A 19,416-nucleotide genomic window follows, 5' to 3' on the forward strand; every position below is an offset into this window, starting at 1 on the left:
AAACAAAAGGATCCTTCAGCATAAGCGTGCATTTTTTCCTTTTCTATGGCCTTGCTGTTTCTATGTACTATCTCCAGCCACAACTTTGCTTACATTATTTGGTTTAGCAAACAGATGTTAGAAAGCCACTGTTAAATATAAGTCTTCCCTCTAAGAGTCATTGTGAAAAAAAAGGAAAAAAATGCAACAAGCTTGGAATAGGAATGAACACTTTCAGCGTTTTTTGGCTACTGTCATCTTTGAGGCAACTGTACTATAGGCACACAGAACACAGAAAACTTGTTTATATTTAGTTAGCTCATTTTCTTCAGTTCCTAGAATGATCTGGGATGTGCTTGAAAACAAATATTGCATTGAATATCATTCTTTTAAGCAGACTGTACTGCAGAACATATGTCATATTTGACACATAAAGCGAATAGGAGAACCAGCTACACAGATTACTTATCAAGATGCTTTCTTGAAAACAAAAACCAACCTGCAAGTAAGTGTTATATGTGCACAAGGACACGAAGCCCGCAGCAAATTAAATTTACATATATATTTCATGTCAATTAAACCCTTGCCTTGTGAGTTAATGACATATTTTAATTGCTTGTAACTACCATTTTCTTTTGTAAAAATATGACCTGTAAAATGCCCTTTCCCCTTTGCCAATACCTGTGTTTTAAATCCCAAATTCTTGTTGTGATTATCTATACAGGTAGAGCTGAAAAATTCAGAAGGAATGGATTACTAGAGCAACCTTAGTTCCTGTCTTTCCTTGTCTTGCTATACTGAAAGGAATAACACTCTAAAATTAGGATAATTGGGCTGTTTTTCATTTCTAGTAAAGTTCTTTTATTTCTAGTAGAGCTCCTTTACGGAAAGCCAGATCTCATAGTAGTCCTTGACAGCACCTTCTGGCATTACCATTTGTTTATTTGCCTTTTCAGGAAAAAAGTTTTTTATGTTTTATTACCTTTACTCCATGTTTCCGTTTCCTTTCCTTATAGTACCAGCGTGGCTTTAGCTAGGATAAAAGTGATATACAAAAAACTAATGTCCTGTTTTTGTCTCAGTATGCAGCAACAGAGATGTAAAAGTCATCATGTGGGTTTTTTTCTTACAGGATCTCTGAATAAGCCATTCAAAGTACTAGTTGGTTCTATTATCCTTAACTCTAGTGGCAGCTGCTATTGAGTTTCTGAAGCTGAGTTTGCTGTGACTGTGCAGTAATCAGTGGAAATAAAAATGTGTGACAGTTGCAGGTAACAACAGGAAGGTGACCGTGTCTCGAGGTGGTACAGACTACAAATCTCAAGGCTGCTGACTGAGATACACAAAAAACCACCAGGACTGTTTAGGTGTTCCCAGCTTTATAGGGTTTTACTATTTATTCTTGTCTTTAGATCAACTAAGGGTAGAGAGCCACAGCTCTCCATGTTAAAAGGCTGTGGGCAGTGAGATCTGCATGTGGTAAGACTGTCAGGCACGCATACAAACAGTATTTTTTTGCACTACTATGTAAGCATCTGTAAGTATCTACTAACTGGTACTGTTGAGAGACTTTTCAGTCCTAAATCTGCTACATTGTAGAATTTTCTGCAAAATCTCTAATCTTTTAATGTGGGGAAAACTGTAAATTCCTTTAAGCAGGCAGGTCCTGTAGATATGAGGAGAAATAGGAGACCTTTCCTATCAGTCATTGCTCAGAAGTCATACAGCACATGCCACTGCTGGATGTTGGGAGAGAGAGTTAGGCAGTGGCTAAATTTTTCTGTGAATGTTACAGTATATTTAAGTTTTCCTGGACAAGTTTCCTGGTTATTTTGGGCAGAGTTTTTCTATACAAGGATTTTGAAGACCTTATGTGTTTTTCCACGCCCTAGCAGGTCATATTCTGCCAATCAAAAGCCACACATGTGGAATTCTTCAAAATAATGCAAACGAGCTCCATGTGCGTCAAACCATCTGCAGATGTGCAATGTGGTTTGTTCTGTGCATGCCCAGGACTTTCAACATGTCCTAAAAATGTTGGGTTTACTGTGCACATGTGGAAGATACATGCACATAGATTTCCAGATCAAATGCACTGAGATGCTATGCAGTGGCAGTGAGATACGTCATACTGGAAATTTTGACTCTGAAGAGCTTTGGTCTTAAGGATATTTGAGCTTTCGATCTTTCAAGCCCTACTCCTCTATGTCATTTTCTCTAGACCTTCTATGAAATGTCAGTAGTCACCATGTCACTCATGTTAGAGGTCCTAACATGAGTGGAGCTGCCTGACATCTGTAGTATCAATTCTGTGGAACTGTCAAAGACACAGAGGTTCAAATTCATTATGTTTCTACTTCCATTCAATGCCCATTACTGAATACCTTACTAGGCATTATGATCCACTGTCCTTGCTAGATCACAGAGTGATGATCATTGCTTCCCAGAAGCAATTCTCTTGGGAGAATATGATCACACAGGTTGGAAGAGACTTTAGGAGGTTTCAGTACAGCCTGCTGCTCAAAGCATGGTCATCCTGACCAAACTGCTCAGTTTGGTCTTGAAAATCTCTGAAGAGTGAACAGCTTCTCTTCCAAGGCTCAGCTGTTGTCATAGAGAAAAAAGAAAATCTCTTTATGCCAGGTCACAGCCTCTCTATTTAGTTTTATGTCTGTTGTCCCATATCATCCTGTTGTGCACATTAGTAGGAGCCCTACTTCATCTTCTTGGTCACGCCTCCTTTAGTACTTACAGGCTGCTGTGTGCTCCTCCTGAAGCCATCTCTGCTCCAGGCTGTAAAGCCCAGCCTCTTGGCCTCTCCTGATGGAGCAAGTGCACAAAGTGCTCCAGCTTAATGCTGTCCTGGTGTCCCATCACTAAATTCTCCCCAGTTCACAGATCTATTGTGAACTCAGGGGATCCAGACTGTACACAGTTTTCTAGAGCTGTTAATGAATATGGAGTAAGAGGGATGATCTCTTCCTATGACCTGTTGGGTGTGCTCCTGCTGATACAGTCCAGGAGGCTGCTCTTTTTCCTCAATGCGAGGACACACTGGTTCACGCTCAGCTGTCTCTCATTAGAGCACAATGAGGGCTGGCTGCACCCTGAGGGATGGGAGGCCAGAATTTGAGCTCAGTGCCAGGACAGGGTTTCTCCAGCCAGCGTCCATCCCACACTACGGGAATGAGGTGAGCAGGGGAGGCCTGGAGATGGTGCCCAGACTCAGTATCAGCCTGGTGATGGCCAGGCAGGTCCATGACAAGGCAGGTCCTAGGTCAAGGTGGAAAATCAGTCAGAGCTTATCTGGATTGTCCATCAGGTCAGCTTCAGGGGGCCATAGACAGGCACAGGCAGGGTCACAACACCATCCTGAAGAGGTCAGGCCATGGTGGAGGGAGAGAGAACCTCATCTGAGAGCAGCTCTCAAGGGCCAGGTGGTGGGAAGTCCTGCTCTGTGTTCCTACAGCTCCTTCTCCATGGCAGCTCTGCTCAGCCAGTTGGCCTGGAATGCAGCCACCTCTGGCAGTCAAACCTTAGGAGGGCTGGGAAATGCATCCAGGATGCTGACAGCTGTCTGCTGAGGCCCCAGGTCCTTTGCAGAAGAGCTGCTCCCCAAACAAGTCTGGGCTTAGTCAGTCTCAGCCTGTACAGCTGAGTGCATCTTTCCATCCCATGCGCAGAAGTATGGATTTGTGCTGGTTGAATTTCATAGGGTTCCTACTGTTGTGTTCCTCCAGTTTTGGATAGGTACTTCTAGATCATGACCCAATGGTCCACAGAGCACTTTACTGTCATCCAATATGGGATGAGTGTGAATTTCATCTCTTACAGACCAATGACAAAGATATTTACACTCAGGAAATACCAGTACAGACCCCTAAGAAGCTTCATTTGTAACCAACCTCAAAGCATGAATCATCAGCTCCGTGAATTCACTGATGTTCAGTGGACTACCTGTCTGTCCAGACTGTAACATCCCTGTAAGGCAAAATGTATGCAGGTATTCTTCCCAAGGCAGTGGAAAGATTAAAAAAAGGTTTATTTCAGATGCTGGGACCACTTTTTAATGGTGCTGCACATACTGGATCCCCAGGGGAAAAAGGCAAGTTCCAGCCCTCTCAGGGCTTCTTTATCCTCTCTGTTAGGGCTATCTCTCTCTTCTCACATATCAGAGAGAGAGGCTGAGAACTTCTCTTGCTATGCAGGTGACAGGGAGAAATCACTGAAACTGCCTTTGAGAAAGAGTTATTTAGGCAGAAAGCCTTCCTAGTGAAAACTGAATTCCTAGCCTTCCCATTACAAATTCCTCCAAAAATCAAACTGTCCCTGCAACCCCAACTTGGATAAAACAAAACTGTTGGTGACTGTATCTAGAATCTTGCTGAAGACAAGTTACAGCTACAGAGCTAGTTATTTTATCATAGCAGACAATCATATGAAGTGTCTTTCATGTTACTAATCCCGGATCACACAACAACTCTACTTCATTCCTTATTTGCTGTCCTTTGGACACTTGATAAAAGATTTAACTAATAGCTCTTTAGCCATTTTTAGCCATGCTATGTGTATTTTATTCCTTTAATATTTTCTACAGAAAAATACGTAAGGGAAAAAGAAGGACAGGAGATAACAAGGGAACATGTGATAAGCTTGTTAAGCTTCTAAACTTAATAAAGAATACAACAACATGAGCTTTATGGATCAGATCCTCTTGCATTTGTAATTCACAGATTAAATGGGAACATTCATTTCAAAAGGGCTGTATCATCACTGATATTTTATACACTCAAGTTTTCAATTTTGTTTTAGAGGCTCTAAAGAATATTCCTCCTTCATCCTGAATGGCTTTTAATTTCACTTTTCAAACCTAGAAATCTAAAACCAGCATAACAACAGCTCCATTTCTTGCAGATCTTCTGTACTAACTTCATCATCAAAGCAGTGACGTAAAGCCCACTAAAGTGAGCACAATTCTTCCTTTAACACTAGTCATTTCTAGATTAAGCAGTACCAAACAAAGCATGCTTAGTTCATTTTTAGTTCTTTTACCTATGGCTTTTTGATGAGCATGTTCACAGCCATATATAGGATGTAAAAGAAAAATCTGAAGTGAATAGCAGCTTTCCTGTATGTCCCAGATGCCTGAGCATAGACTATTATGCTTGAATTACTTATTACTGAAATTTAATTTTAACATTTGTATGATAAGCTTATTGTCTAAAAGTTCTTTTGAATATTTGATACCTGATGTTTGCAATCAAATATCTACTGGCTAGTTCTGAGTGTCCATGTTAGTCAATGTTGATTCTATTCTTTTATTAGAGTACTAAAGCTAAGACTACTAAGATCATGTGTGAATCTGGGATATAATTAGGAAGACTGTAGATATCTTACAGACAGCAGACAGAAAAACAGAACAGGGCATTCTAGAAAGCATTAAGATGCTTTGTAATCAGATGCAGTTACATCTACAGCGCTGTGCCTGAGCTAACAAGCCCTGTGTAGAAGAGGGGCTTAGTTGTTTAAACAACACTAATGCCACTAATTGCACTAACAGCAGGTGATTCTCATCTGGTGAAACTGCAATAAGTGAATAGTATCTCACATGGCCAAGAGGATGTCTGCTGTGTATTGACTATATAAACCCTCAGTAGATTTCCAGAATAGTGTCCCAAGGAATATTGTCTTACTTCTACCTTCAGTGTTTTGGGAGGTGTAAAGAAATACACATTGCCACACAGGTAGCAAAAAGGCAGGGTTTCTGCTTTGCTCGCTTTTCTTCAAAACTTGAAGCACTAATAGCACTGGGTTCTCACTCCTTAGCCTCCAGGGCTGATTCCCTACCCTTCCAGGAATTCAGGCAGGGATCCAAGTGAGATCTTGTCAACTGCAGATGTGTTGGATTAAGTGTTTAGGTTCAACAAATCATCGCATTCCAATGAAGTTTTTTTGATTTGAAAATTTGCATCAGTACTACTGGTGAACTCTACCAGCTCACGAAGGGTAACTTCCAACACACTGTCAACATTGCTAATAAGGAGTTTCAGGAAACTGACAGTTTTTGTGGTTTCCTTTTTTTTTTTTTTTTTAAGCAACATGCAATAATACTTTTGATATAAATATGTTATATTTTTGATACAAATATATGGAAATACAAATTCCTATTTACCTTTAGCAAGAATTTCTATGGGCAAAAATCAAAGCATGTCTGAAACCAAGTTACTTTCAGTAGAGTACAGAATATATTTTTTTATTGCTAGCACAACTATAGCACAAAAACACTGGGTTATTTTACTATAGTACAAGCCAGTTTGAAAACAACTCCCCCAAAACCACTAGGCATTCCTCTCTGTGTTTGGATTAATACTTCAAATGAATATCAAGGTATTATGATGTCTGAAATTTATTATGCATAATTGCTACCGAAATATAGCAACCATCTGAAACCCAAAGATGTGTGCCATTTCTAAATTTTAACTCAGGTATGAGTTCATCACACTTTCCTAATGACGCTATAGTTTGTCACTGGCTTTGAATAGTTCCTTTACTTTGCTTTTGTCTTATGGAAACAGCCATGTAGCCCTCTCTTGATGTAAATTCAAATAGTAGGCTATCTGTGATAGCTGCCTGTGCATGTGAATGCTGTTAATGGTGTCAATCCCAGTGCCATGAAGTTTTTTCTTGTAGCACAGAACTGGATAGAACTCTCTGATGGAGCCACTCCAGGTTGCTGTGTATGGATCAGACCATGTTAGGAGCCTTGGGAAATTCTTAAATTTCCCTTGAGCTCAACAAATTGCAACATCATCTCTCCTTTCAAACTTGCTGGTATATCATATAATCATACAATAGTTTGTTCAATGGAGATTATTTGTTAATGTTGAATTGTAACAGTGTATCAACACCTGAAACTTTTGCAGACTGTGGCAAATGTCTTCACTTTCTAAGGAAAAAAATAGGGAGAGAACACAACTATGGTGGATTATGCAAAGGCTAATGAAACATGCTTTTACCTTGCAGTGAAGTGTGGTTTTGAGTTTCAGGCTAACCATTATATCAGTATTTCTACATCTATTGACATATCAGCAAAAGTCCTGAAAACAGTAGTTCACTCCTGATGTTAATTGGCTATTTTAGAGCTGGGTTGCTACAATTCCTGCTTTCTGATTTAGTTTGGGTCAGTGCTTTCTTAGACATTATATATCATTTGCATATGTGGATAAGTTCCTACACAAGTAATTTTTGCTTTACTTAAAGCAAGAGGTAAAAAAATAAAATGGATAACCATTAGCCTCTGATTACTTTCCTCAATTTTCTGACACTCTACAAGATTTTGACATACTCGTGCAAGTCAGTATTTTCTTTTGTTTTTTTTTGTCAGCTTCTGCTGGAAATATTTGAGGGTGCTTGTGAATTGAAGAATGGAGAATTTATGTTGCCTGTGTTACATTTGAAAAGTCCTAGAAATTCTCTTAGAAGTCCCTGGCTGTAGTGTGTACAGCAAATTTCCCCTTTGCCATATTTTTTGCTTTCAAACCACACTGCTTGAGGTTTCCTTTTTCCTTGTTTTGTGTGAACTTAAAATGCAAGATAATCTCTCTGTAAACAAGCCTTTAATCACTCCTCTCCCAGCTTTAATTTTTTAAGAGCTGCAATTAGTATCCTCCTTCTTATCCCAGCCCTATTTCTTCAAGCCCAAATCTGTGTTTCCTGTTAAGTCCTCCTATATAAACAGTGCTCAGTGGCCCTCTTCCTTTGGGGAGATTGCAACACCACCCTTGTTGACATATGGCTTACTCCACAGCTAAATGGTCAGTGAATAACATAAGAGTTTCATGGTAACACTGGGATTTATAAGTCCTAGCAACAGATTTCCAAAATCATCATTGTTTCATGGACAAAGAAAATGAGAAAGGTAGGAACATTTTATGGCCTCAAAATGACTGTCTAATGTCTAGTAGCCATACATGACGAACCACAGGTTTTTGTAAACAACTTGAAATTACTGGATGCTTTTAATAGCAAATATCTCTATACAGCAGTCAGCTGAAACATCCTAATGGACAGAGTTGAACTTTTTCTAGCTTGCTTTCAGCAAATTGAAATGAATGAAAGAGAAGCAGAGAAAGAGGTTTTATATCTGAGTGAAAGTGGAAGATCCCCCATTAGATGATTTTAAAATGTCAGAAAAGGTCTTGTGACTAATCTAATTTCTGTGAAAAACATTAGGACAAACTCTATTAGAGCTAGTACCTTAACCTCCTTCCACCTTAATTCCTTATTTCCCGAGAGTGCCTTAAATTGTGCTGTAAGGGAGAAGCAGCCCAATTGCTGATTCACAAAGTGAGCTTTGGCATCAGCCTCTTGACTGCTCTTAGGGCTTGCACATGAGCACTTGAAGAAAACAAAGGGCTATGTTTGGCAATTGTCACTCCTTTAAGTCACACCATTCAAATCAATGGCTAGTATATGTGAGTAGACCATATGAGGAGGTAAATGGGGAAGGATTGCAGTGGTGTGGTGGGGGGAAACAGTTTTCCCCCTGCAGTTATAAAATGGTAAAACCTCAGGGGGTGGTGACCCTTGAAGTTTTGAGGTTTTACCCAACGAGCACTTCTGCAAAATATAAACATATCACAAGCAGAACGGAAGAGAAGGTAGTTGTAGTGGTTGTTGAAGAGGTAGTCATGTTGTGAAAGCCATGAGGAAGGGGCTCGGAGCCCCTTTGGGCCTCTGGGCCCCCCCCCCCAGCCCCAGCAGGGGGGCTACAGAGACTTGGAAAAGTGTTAAACTGGGCCAGGCATCAGTAGCTAAGAGCTGGGGGAAGTTTCTCTACTGTAAGAAGCAGCAGGAGCAGCGGCGGAACTGCACTGACTGAAGAAGTGGTGGCAGAGAGCCAGAAGAGATAAGAAGCAGCAGAGGCATTACAGCCAAGAAGGAGAGACACAGACTTGTCCGAGAAAAGAGAACCAGCAGCAGAGAGAGCAGAACTAAGCTCAGACAGAGACAGAGCTGGGGTAAGAAACTGAACCAAAAGACCCCAAACTCCTTGGAGACCCCTCACTTCCTAGAAGGGAGGGGTGAAGTGCATCATGCACTACAGAGAGGAGCTGAAAAGCTCCGAGAAGAATGTGGAGAGGGTGACCTTCCCCGCTACCTTGAGACAGAGCACAGAGCTCTGCAAAGGGAACTTGAATCCCCTGAAGATAGGGACCGTCACGAAGACCCCTGAGCTTTGTGATATGACGTAGTGAAGTGACCCTTGTCCCGGTGAACACAGCCTACGGAAGAAGACCCTCGCTTGAAGACGAGTGGCCGAGAGGGCTTGGATACCCTCTCATGAGTACTGGCAGAGATCCAGCCACAGCTGCTGCATGCATGAGAAGAAGAAAGCCTGCTGCCTTAGAGACTACTGCTCTGAAAGTAGAAAAGATCATTTCCTTCTTCCCTCCTGGACTTTTATTTGGAGGGGAGAAGAGATTTGATCCATTGTAAATACTTGTGTCATGATAGAGATAATTAAGATTGTATATAATGTATTGTAGTATTTATTTGTACAGTCATTGTTAAATATTCCCTTTTCCCCATTTGAGTCTCATGTGGTGTCTGGAAAACCATCTCACACTGGACTGAGATGTGGGAAGGGGTTTGGACTAGGGAATTGGATTTTTGGAGCTCTCAAACCATGACAAGTGGCAACACTGAGCTCAGGTGTTCCACTAAGAAAACAGTGGCATTGAAGAGCAAGCCCCTCAAATTTTTCCTTGATTTCATCTGACTTGCTCGAATTTGAAAGAAAATTGAAAGTCCTTTTAAACAAGCTTGTTTTCATCTACTTTACAACTTTCAGTTATTGACAATGGCTATAAAGACTACATGATTTTCATGTCCTCTAGAAATATATTTCTTTATTTAGCTTTTATTTATTGTATTTATTTTATTATTAAACTACTATTCTTGCTCAAAGTTATGGTAATTTTACCTCTATAGGAAAATAAATCTATATTTGGTATTTAAGACTGAGTTTGTACATAATTGCTTACCACTATTTTGAAAGAGGTGTGAATAAAGCTTGCATTAGAGATTTCAACTAGCCAAATCGAAAAAAAAAAATCAAACCAAAAAATGTTTTGTGCACCATTACTAAGTACTATGACTTCAGGGTGCATCTTACAGCAAAATTGTAGGGAGATCCTAGCTGGTTGGTATAGCTGTCCAATACAGGGCAAAGCCTTTCAAAGAGACTAGCTCGGTAGAGCTGATTTATCCTAGCCTGTCTGCTTGGGTTAATTAACCCAAATTAGAGATAATTAGTGAGCTAGCTCAGGTGGAACAGGATCCTGCAACTTTCTCGTTTCTGATTCTGAACCTGGTTTCCTCTGAGGCAACTCAGTGCTCTCTGCTGAGCTATGTGGCGTGGGCTTGCCCTAAATAACTTGTCCAGGTTCAGCTGAGTACAGTTCAGAGCCAGGAATAGAATTGCCATCAGTTGACTTCATGACCTGCCTGAAACCATGCTATTGTTGGTTTTCTCAGAGTTCTTGATTTTATTTTTAAAAAGCCTTCAATTTTTCAGCTGAGCAGCTTGAGGCATAAAGAGGTCACTCAATGGCACTACTGGGAGTAGCACCTGGTATCCTTTGGAGAGCCTATTCCCAGCTCTTTGGCTCTAAGTGGTAGAACATGCAGCCTCCTTTAGACTTATTTCAGAAATGATCTATAAATACAACAGCGTCAGGTTTGTTTTGTGCCCACACATAGGGAGTTTATTTGAAGTCACCCTCAGGCAGCCTTTTCAGTTATGAAATAAATTCTGAATCTACTCTGCTGTGGCTGAGACTTTTTAGATATTATCCAGGTTATGCAGCGAGTAGTATGTCATTTTAGTTACTGTTTAAGGTTTCGGAATAGAGCAGTTGCCCAGATCTGTAGGATAACAAGCTGGTATTCTTATTAATATGTACTTATGCATTCTGCCAATTCCTTCCCCTCTCCCCCTGCCATCCTTTTTTTTTTTTTTAATTTTTCCTTCTTTCCTCCCCTTACCCTGTCAGGAAAGGGACAGCTGATAGAAGGAAAGGAAGGTTAGTGTGAGTTCCATTACAAACAGTGCCTGTTGATGTTTTCTGTTAAATGAAGTGTGAAGCAAATTGTTAATAGCCCTTTTTTCTTCTCTGGTGGATTAGCTTTTTCCTTTTGTGATAAAAGAGTAATTCACGTACACATCACTGTTGAGATCCAGAAATACTCAGCTTTATATATTCTGTTTCTGATCGCAGTTGGACAAGTGAGGTTTATTTACAAGCTAAGGGTTAACAGACTGCATAGCAAATTAACTTTCGTTTTTTCAGTTTTTTACTGCTTAAAGGGTAGTTGATGACTGAAGCTGTACATTTATCTACATTACCCGAAGCAGTGGCTTAGTAATCCTTTCACTGCTGCACTCAAAGAACATGTTGTCTTATTCATGTGGAAAAATAATAGGAATGAAGCTACATAACAGCCAAACATATTGTGCATTAAGTACCAGGTAAGACTGAAATGGTGGTATCTGCATTGGGGATGAGATGCTAAAATACTATTTCTGAGTAGAAATTTGATCAGTTTAAGGATGTTTTTGAATTTAGGCCTACACATAAATTAGCTAAAAAGACATACAATTACCTATTTTTGCTAAACAGAGAAGGACCCTGAACCTACGCCCTTTAAACTCCATAAACTCCAGAAGCATACAGAAGTTCTGCTTCTGACTGTCCCAGAACATTGAAAGAGCAGACAACATAGTGACTCAAGTGAATCTCACTGGAAGAAAACAAATATAGTGTACATAATTAATAGAGGAAGAAGAAATAGTTTGGAAAAATACAGAAGAATTTACCCGACCTCACTTTAATGCAAGCCAATAAAAAAGTTTGAGTAAAAGAATAATGAAAAATATGGAGTTCTGTGGAAAAAAACCCAAATATTAAATGAGTTTGTTGTAGGCAGATTGTGCTAATCTAGCCAGGTACTGTTAATTTTAAAAGAGCTCTTACTTTTAGACAAGGGAAACAGTAGGCGTAATCTACACACAATTCAGTAAAGTGGATGCTATGGTACCAGCCAGCAAAAGGGATTAGTACTAAAATTGGAAAGTAAGCCTGAGACTGGCTGAAAAGAACATGACACCAAATTTCCACTAAGATAAATCCTGAAGAAGGTTATGACTGAAGTTCCTCAAGGATCAGTGTTGGAGTCATTTTTACTTAATACTTTCACTGATTTTCTTTTTATGATGAAGTCACTAATGCTTATTAAATGATGTTGAACACATAGTAATCATTATGACATCAGATGTATGCTGGGATATCTTGCAGGAAGAAATAATTACTGGCACAAAAGAGAACTGAGGTAATAGAAACAGGATAAAATATTAAAATACAGAAAGTGGTCTCTGTGTGGAAGATGTAAAATGTATTTCAGTTCAGGGGTGATTGGTGGGCTAGAAGGCACGTATTACAGTAGCAAATAAAAAATTATGGCTTAGACTCACAGAATGAAGGCTGAGAAGAGATATGATTGCTCTCTAAATGCATCAGAGGGGAATAAACAGCAGGGAGGAGGAAGAACTAATTAATGTAAAGGACATTGTTGGCACAAAAACAAAGGTTCATTATAAACTTTAAGTCAGAAATTAGAGGAACTATCAGAGGAATGAGGAATGTCATTCTGATAGAAGTAATGGAATCAACTTAATTAATTTTAAAATAGAATCTACTTAGTTTATACAAGAGGTTATATGATATGATTGTCTGTAATAGCAGACAGCCAGACTACGTGAGTCAGAAGGCCTCTGACAGTCTTGTGCCCAACCTTCTCTTCACCAAGTATTGATATTTCTTTCTAGAAGTTCATAGAGGAGAGAACACAATGATCAACCACCACCAGGTTTAACTTGTCTATAAAAAAAAAGTACACATAGTTTTTCATATGGTGTTAAATTTCATGTCCATGGACTTCCCTAGAGGCAGGATAGGAACAGGGCAGAATATTATCTGGAAATAAATGCAAAAAAAAAATAAATCTGAATTTTGATTTGGTGAAAATAACCCTCATGAAGTCAGTTATAAGCTTAATGCTTATGTTTGAGAACACACAAATTGTATCAGAGGACATAGAAAAGTGTAAATCAATCTCACAACTTGTATAATTAATTTTTCCTATTCAGAAAAAAATGCATCTTCTCTAGGATTCTGTCAATTATGTGCTACTTATTCTTCACCCTTTTTCTTATTCACCTAACTCCCCTCCACCCACAAATACCTTTTTAAAAAAAGTTGGCTCTGATCTTTTATGGATGGGCTGAGGACATTAAAATCTTCTTCTTTTTTTTTTTCTTTCTTATTGTTATTATTCTTAGCCCACTGAAAAGTCACCATAAATAGAAATCACAAAAATAATTTGACTTTATGTGGTTTTGCCCATTCAGTATGTGGATTGTTGGTATAACAAGTTGCTTGCCTTTTAATAGGATAGAAAGTAATAAACTCTTTTTTTTTTTCCCTTGGACAAAGCACTTGTTTTCTGTAGAAATCAGGGACATTATGCCACATAAAACTGGCAGAAAAATCAGAACTCGTATCCTTAATTGCTGCTGAACAACATTTATTCTGTGCCTAATCGAGGATTTTGGTTTTTCATGCTGTCAATATGACACTTCCTGCAAGTCATAAATTGACCTTTTCTGTAGAAGTTTAATTATTTATTTCATCTATTAAATGTAAAAACGTCCCACTTTTGTCCTCAGATTGATTCAGATTTTAGAAAAGGAAAACAAGAAAAAGAGTGTTGATCTGCCCGTGAGTACATGTGAACCCTTTGGCACTCTCTTGATCTTCATGAGCTGGCAAAATAACAAATCAGAGCTATGATACAATGCAAACATTTATAAGTGCAAGACTTTTAAAATGTTTTTTTATCTTCACCCTTCTCCTTTTATTTCTATCCCATTCCTGTGGTTTCAAGTGATGAGAACTTACCTCACTTGTTTATCGAAAGTAACATCCTAGATTGTGCAAATGTTCCAAAATGATAAAACCATCAGTTTGCATACAAATTTTTTAAGATATATTTTTTAAACATAAATGTCACAACTAAAAGTAATTTCAGGGTTTAAAAATGTTTCAAGTTTTTCAGAAATCTTAGCTTGGGGATCCCAAAGAATTCATTTATTGTCTTCTTTCCTCCCCAGACATAAAAGAGAAATGATGATGGGGGAAGAAAAATCTGAAACTATTGTTGCCATGGAGAACAAACTCTTAATTAACAATATAGTATAAACCGAGTTACATGTCTCAGCTTCCCAGGGTTTTATGTTAGTATCTTCAAAGGAAAAACATGTAAAATCTCATTGTTCTGCCTAGTTTTTATTCCTACTTACAGTCCTTACTTTCCCCACTCTTTACAGTATTTTTCACAGAGGTTTCACTGTGAATGGAAGATGCAAGCATTACCTGCAAAAGGTGTTAACATACTACTTGAAAGGCCATGAACTAAAAAAGACTAAGATCAGCTTTCTGATGTTCTGTTACTACAACTGCTGGCTAGAGGATTACAAAACCAAAAACTATGAATTTATCATGAGACCTGTATAGGAGGAAAAAAAATCTTAAATTATTTTACAAGACTTGATTTATGATCAGTCATTTAAAACGAAAACTGTTTTAGAAAAGAACATACTGCTATTTTTCATATATATGCTCAGTACAAAATAATTTTTGGAGGAGACAGCCTCCAATAAAATTCAGTCCTAACAGAAGAAAAAGATGTGCACTCTGAGCCGTACATGCTTTCTTCTCTGCAGAAAAACACAAGTGTCAAACAGCTGAGAATGTACTGGTTTTCATTATCCTTGTAGACTAACTAATTAACTGTTCTCTCCTATACAAACTTACTGTCCACACTTCAGAAGGTTGTGATCATAATTGAAATACAAACAAATATAAAACATAGTACATAGTATAAGTAATTTCTCGTGATATCCTACCAACAGTGTAATTGCAATGTGTTTGATGAACGAATGCACCATCTTATGAATGTGTTGTGTATTATGTGACTTTTTGAGTAAAAAACTTGTGGAAAAGTAAATATAAACAAACTTAAGCTAAGAGGAAATTCTCACCTTAAGCTTTGTAGTGGCACTTGTACTATGTGCTATTCAGCCAAGTAGTTATACTGCAAAACATCACCTTATATAAAGTGGGAATACTTGTGGATTCAGTCAAGATGAAGACTGGCTAGAATGCTTTTTTGCTGGAATGTGAGACGATTAAGCAGCTCTAGGAAAGGATTTGGAACAATTCTTAAAAACACTTAATGATCTTGTATATACGTGAAAGTAGTAAAAGTATTGACATAATAGAGATGTGATACATGAATATTGAGAACACTCAGTTCAGGGACACTTGAGAATATTGTGTGCTGATTTTTTAATAAAAGATGATATAACGTGAGAGAATTTCCAAACTGTTTATTAATGCAGCTGTTTAAGCTGATCAACTCCATATTAAAGTCTAGTAAAAGCTGAGGCTTTGTTATTATAGCTGTTTCAGTGTATTTGGAATGCAACAAAACTGGCTTTTGGAGACCAATTTTGTTTGGTTGTATTTTGGTTTGGTTTTTTGTTTGTCTGTTTTTCATTTATACAACAGAGATCTGACTTGTGGTAAGCTTTCAGACACTGATACCCTAGAAAAAGTAATCGTTTTGGGCAGAATGGTTAGCAGGTGTTTGGGAGACTCCAGATTATTCTCAGAAAGAGAAGAAAATATTCCTAGTGCTAAACATTTTTTAATGCACATCAGTGTATTAAGTAGGAATGTAAAAAGTCCAGTTCTTTACACACAAGAAGACTGAAGTATTAAGAGATCAGTCCCAGTTTTCAGCATTTCATGTCATTCATTCCTAGCCCACGTAGTACTACCACTCAAAAATTACTAACTTCTCTTGCTCCTCCCTGCTTTTTTGCTCTCATTTACTGATCTCAGAACGTATAAATGGGTGGAAACTGTTAGCTGATGAATCCTCTAAGAAAGAGAAGGTTAGAACCTCATTCTTGAATTAAGGAAAGTGGTAAAGTTCCCTAAACTTTTAACAGTGCAGAAGAAGCGCACAAATGCCCCTGTTAGGCTTTATAAAATGTTCACAGAAACCCATGGAAGTAAGAAATTTAGAAGCAATAAGCAGGTTTGATTAAATCAAAACCCAGGCTTTACCTGTTATAACCTGGGAAAGAGGTAGACTGGTACAATTAGATATGCTATTGCAGTTTACACCAGCAGAAGCCTTGTCTTTGAGCAGAGAAGCTAGGAAGATATACCCAAATAAAAAGACATGTTGAGCAGTAGAAGCAGAAGACTGAGAAAGGAACTCCGAGGTTAATTCTGACCATAACTCACTCTGTAATATTGCATGGAAAATTATATTTGTCTGGACAAAATGGAAAAGCACTTTTGTCTGCTTCACGAAGATAAAGATTATTTTCAAACAGGTAGAGAGTATTAAGGAATGTTTCTTCAGGCCTAAAAAGATTTAACAAATATAGTAAATGGAACTTCCATGTGCTTTCCATTACTTTAACTCTTTGTGTTTTGATTAAGTCAATAATGTTGCTCATGAATGATAGTTTAAGGATTTTGCGCTTGATTTTGTGACTATTTAGCCATATGTATTGCTCGTTCAAAATGCAAATGCAATTGCACGGCTAATTTCTACATGTAGGCAATTACCTTAATGGATAAAGACAGCATAATTATATCTGCAAGTGTGCATAATTCACTGTGTCTGTGTACACAGTTATCTGATTTGTTCACATAACAGCAATAATTGCACACGCATATACTGCTATGCCTGAATTATCTTAAAAATTTAACTTTATGTGGGTTTTGTGACTTTCTTTGCTTTTATTATCTAATTAAAACAAGCATTGTGTAAAACAATGAATAGATGATAAAACTTACATTGTTAAATATTAATCCTTTCCATATGATTGTATTTTCCATACTCCAAACATACTACTTAACTTGTGACCATTGTTAAAATGTTAGGTATAAACAATGGCAGGCTCTGCTTGTTCTGTAAACTGGACAGCAATCTGTTGTCCAGGGCAGATGTTTGGTAATGCACTTCCACACAACATTTAGGTTCTTAAACATAACATATCGAAACAATCTGATTTTCCTAAACCTTGTTCCTCTACTAAAGAAACTGCAATTACAACTTTTAACACTGTCTGTCTTATTGACTTTAATTTCAGCTGAATTAAAAAGAGGGGAATAAAGCATAAACAAATTTCAATTAATTTGTGGTAGTATGGCTAGTTAGATGGAAGCTTTTTGGGACCACTTTTTTTTTTTTTACCCTCTGTGCATCCTGTGGTTGTAAATAACCTGGTGAAACTTTTATTTTGGTAGACAAAAAAATTGAAATCATATCCACAGGGCTCATTTTTACTTTGTGCGTTTGCAGAGACACTAAATGCATTTTCAGCGTGACATCTTTGGCTAAAATTGCTATTTTTATTAGGTGCTCCCCTGCTTTTAGCTAAAGCTGATGTATATCTCAAACACTGCAAACTCATTCAAGTGTAAACTGGATCACGTGCACTACTCTGTAAAACTTTGTGTGTTTTAGATTGTTTAGAAAGCATGGCTAAAGGATTACTAGATATTTTCCTAAGTAGTTAATCCACTGTTTTGAACTTAAGATGGAGATCGCATAGAATAATTTTCAGGCCTTTGTTCACCTATTTACTATTCATTAATAATTTACTTGTTCTAAATAATTTTTAAAAAGAAAGTTCTCAATATTGGATGTAAGAAAGGATTTAATAGACAAGTGCTGATATATTTATTTTAAATTCTTACCACTCTCTCTCCTTCTTTTGGTATTATTGGTAGTATAATGGTCACAGAGAGATACAACTTTTTGGAAAACAGCATCTTTATGAAGCCTCAAAGCATCTTTAATGTGGGAAAAACCTATGGAAAATTAATACTAAAAATAGAGAAAACAAAGCTGTATTTGATTCTCTTGGTATATTAACATATCAAAGAATGTATTTAATAATTCTTTTCAGAGTCTAATTTCATCTATCATGCAGAAGGTAAAAATCTACTATCAGGCAGAGATTGATGAAAATGTATTTGTGGGCTGTGACTATGCATTTTTGTTGGTAAATATTTTTCTGTTCTTTCATTCCACTGAACACTAGAAGGGCCCTACAGAAATTCCTTGAATTTCATATCTTGGATGAGTTCCATGAAGTATTTAAGTCATATGAAAGCAGCTATTGTTAAACCTTGCCTTTATTTTCCTATTTAAAACCATACATTAAGACCAGTAAGGAAGTTGCCCAAAACATTTCTGAAATTATTAGCATTCCTTTGTTGCATTAAACCTTACCCACAGGCAAAGAAATTTGAATGACATTATCACATCAATTAACAATTTGGCATTTCAGCAGATTGAAATTATACTTGCATATTTTAACTGCTAAAAAATCTTTAGCTACATCTACTCTAACTTCTGGCCAGTAGAAGTTTCATTGCAGTTTTCTTCAAGAACCAGATTCAATTCACAAGTTTAATTTGGTTGCTATTCAGCTTGCATCCTTGTTTTATGTACATGAAGTTTTATGCCTATTTGGTGAAGACAAGCATGTGCAAGAAACCTTGACTAATTTCCCATGTTAAGATGAAAATTTGAAGGAAACAATGCAGTGTCTGCATCTGCAGCTGTAATACTCTTTAAACAGTTAAGGGATTTAGTTAGTAGTGTCACCTCAGACTAATCTGAAATATCTCCACAGAAGGAACGTGTTAGATTCCAGTGTGTACTGCAATCAGGAATCTGAAGGGCCATATAATTTTCCATAAAATTAATGTGGGTCTGTCTGACAAACTAATTCATCAATCATCAATTTTTGTCTAAATATGTTCAAAAAAGTGAAGGACCCCCCCCCAAATCTGAATGAAAGGTGTAAATGGCTTTAGTCCAAATGTTCTCTCTATATATACTAACAGGGTTTCTGCTTGGCAAAAATGAGATTTTCCTGTTTTCATCTTTGCCACTAAACCTCCAGATTTTAAAAATTATCTGCTATTTCAATAAGTATTCAATCTGTGCAGTTTGTTTTCAAGCATTTTAAATATTCCAAATATCCATAAAAATTACTGAAGTTTCAAGGTATGAAATTGGTCACGAGTATTTCAAAGCAAATTAGAAAACAAAAGAAATGAAATAACATCCCTAGCTGTTCTTCAGCTCAAGACCTGGCACCTCTTTGAAAGATAAGTACTAGGTAGAACAGAAATTGTTGAAAACTCTACAAGAATAATGAATTGTAATTCAAAGATGTGTGTCATGCAAGACATCTAATGGAGCCTTCTGGCCTTG

The sequence above is a fragment of the Manacus vitellinus genome, unplaced genomic scaffold (genome assembly GCF_001715985.3).
Source record: "Manacus vitellinus isolate BGI_N305 unplaced genomic scaffold, ASM171598v3 scaffold_13_pilon, whole genome shotgun sequence".
In the NCBI taxonomy this organism is placed as follows: Eukaryota; Metazoa; Chordata; class Aves; order Passeriformes; family Pipridae; genus Manacus; species Manacus vitellinus.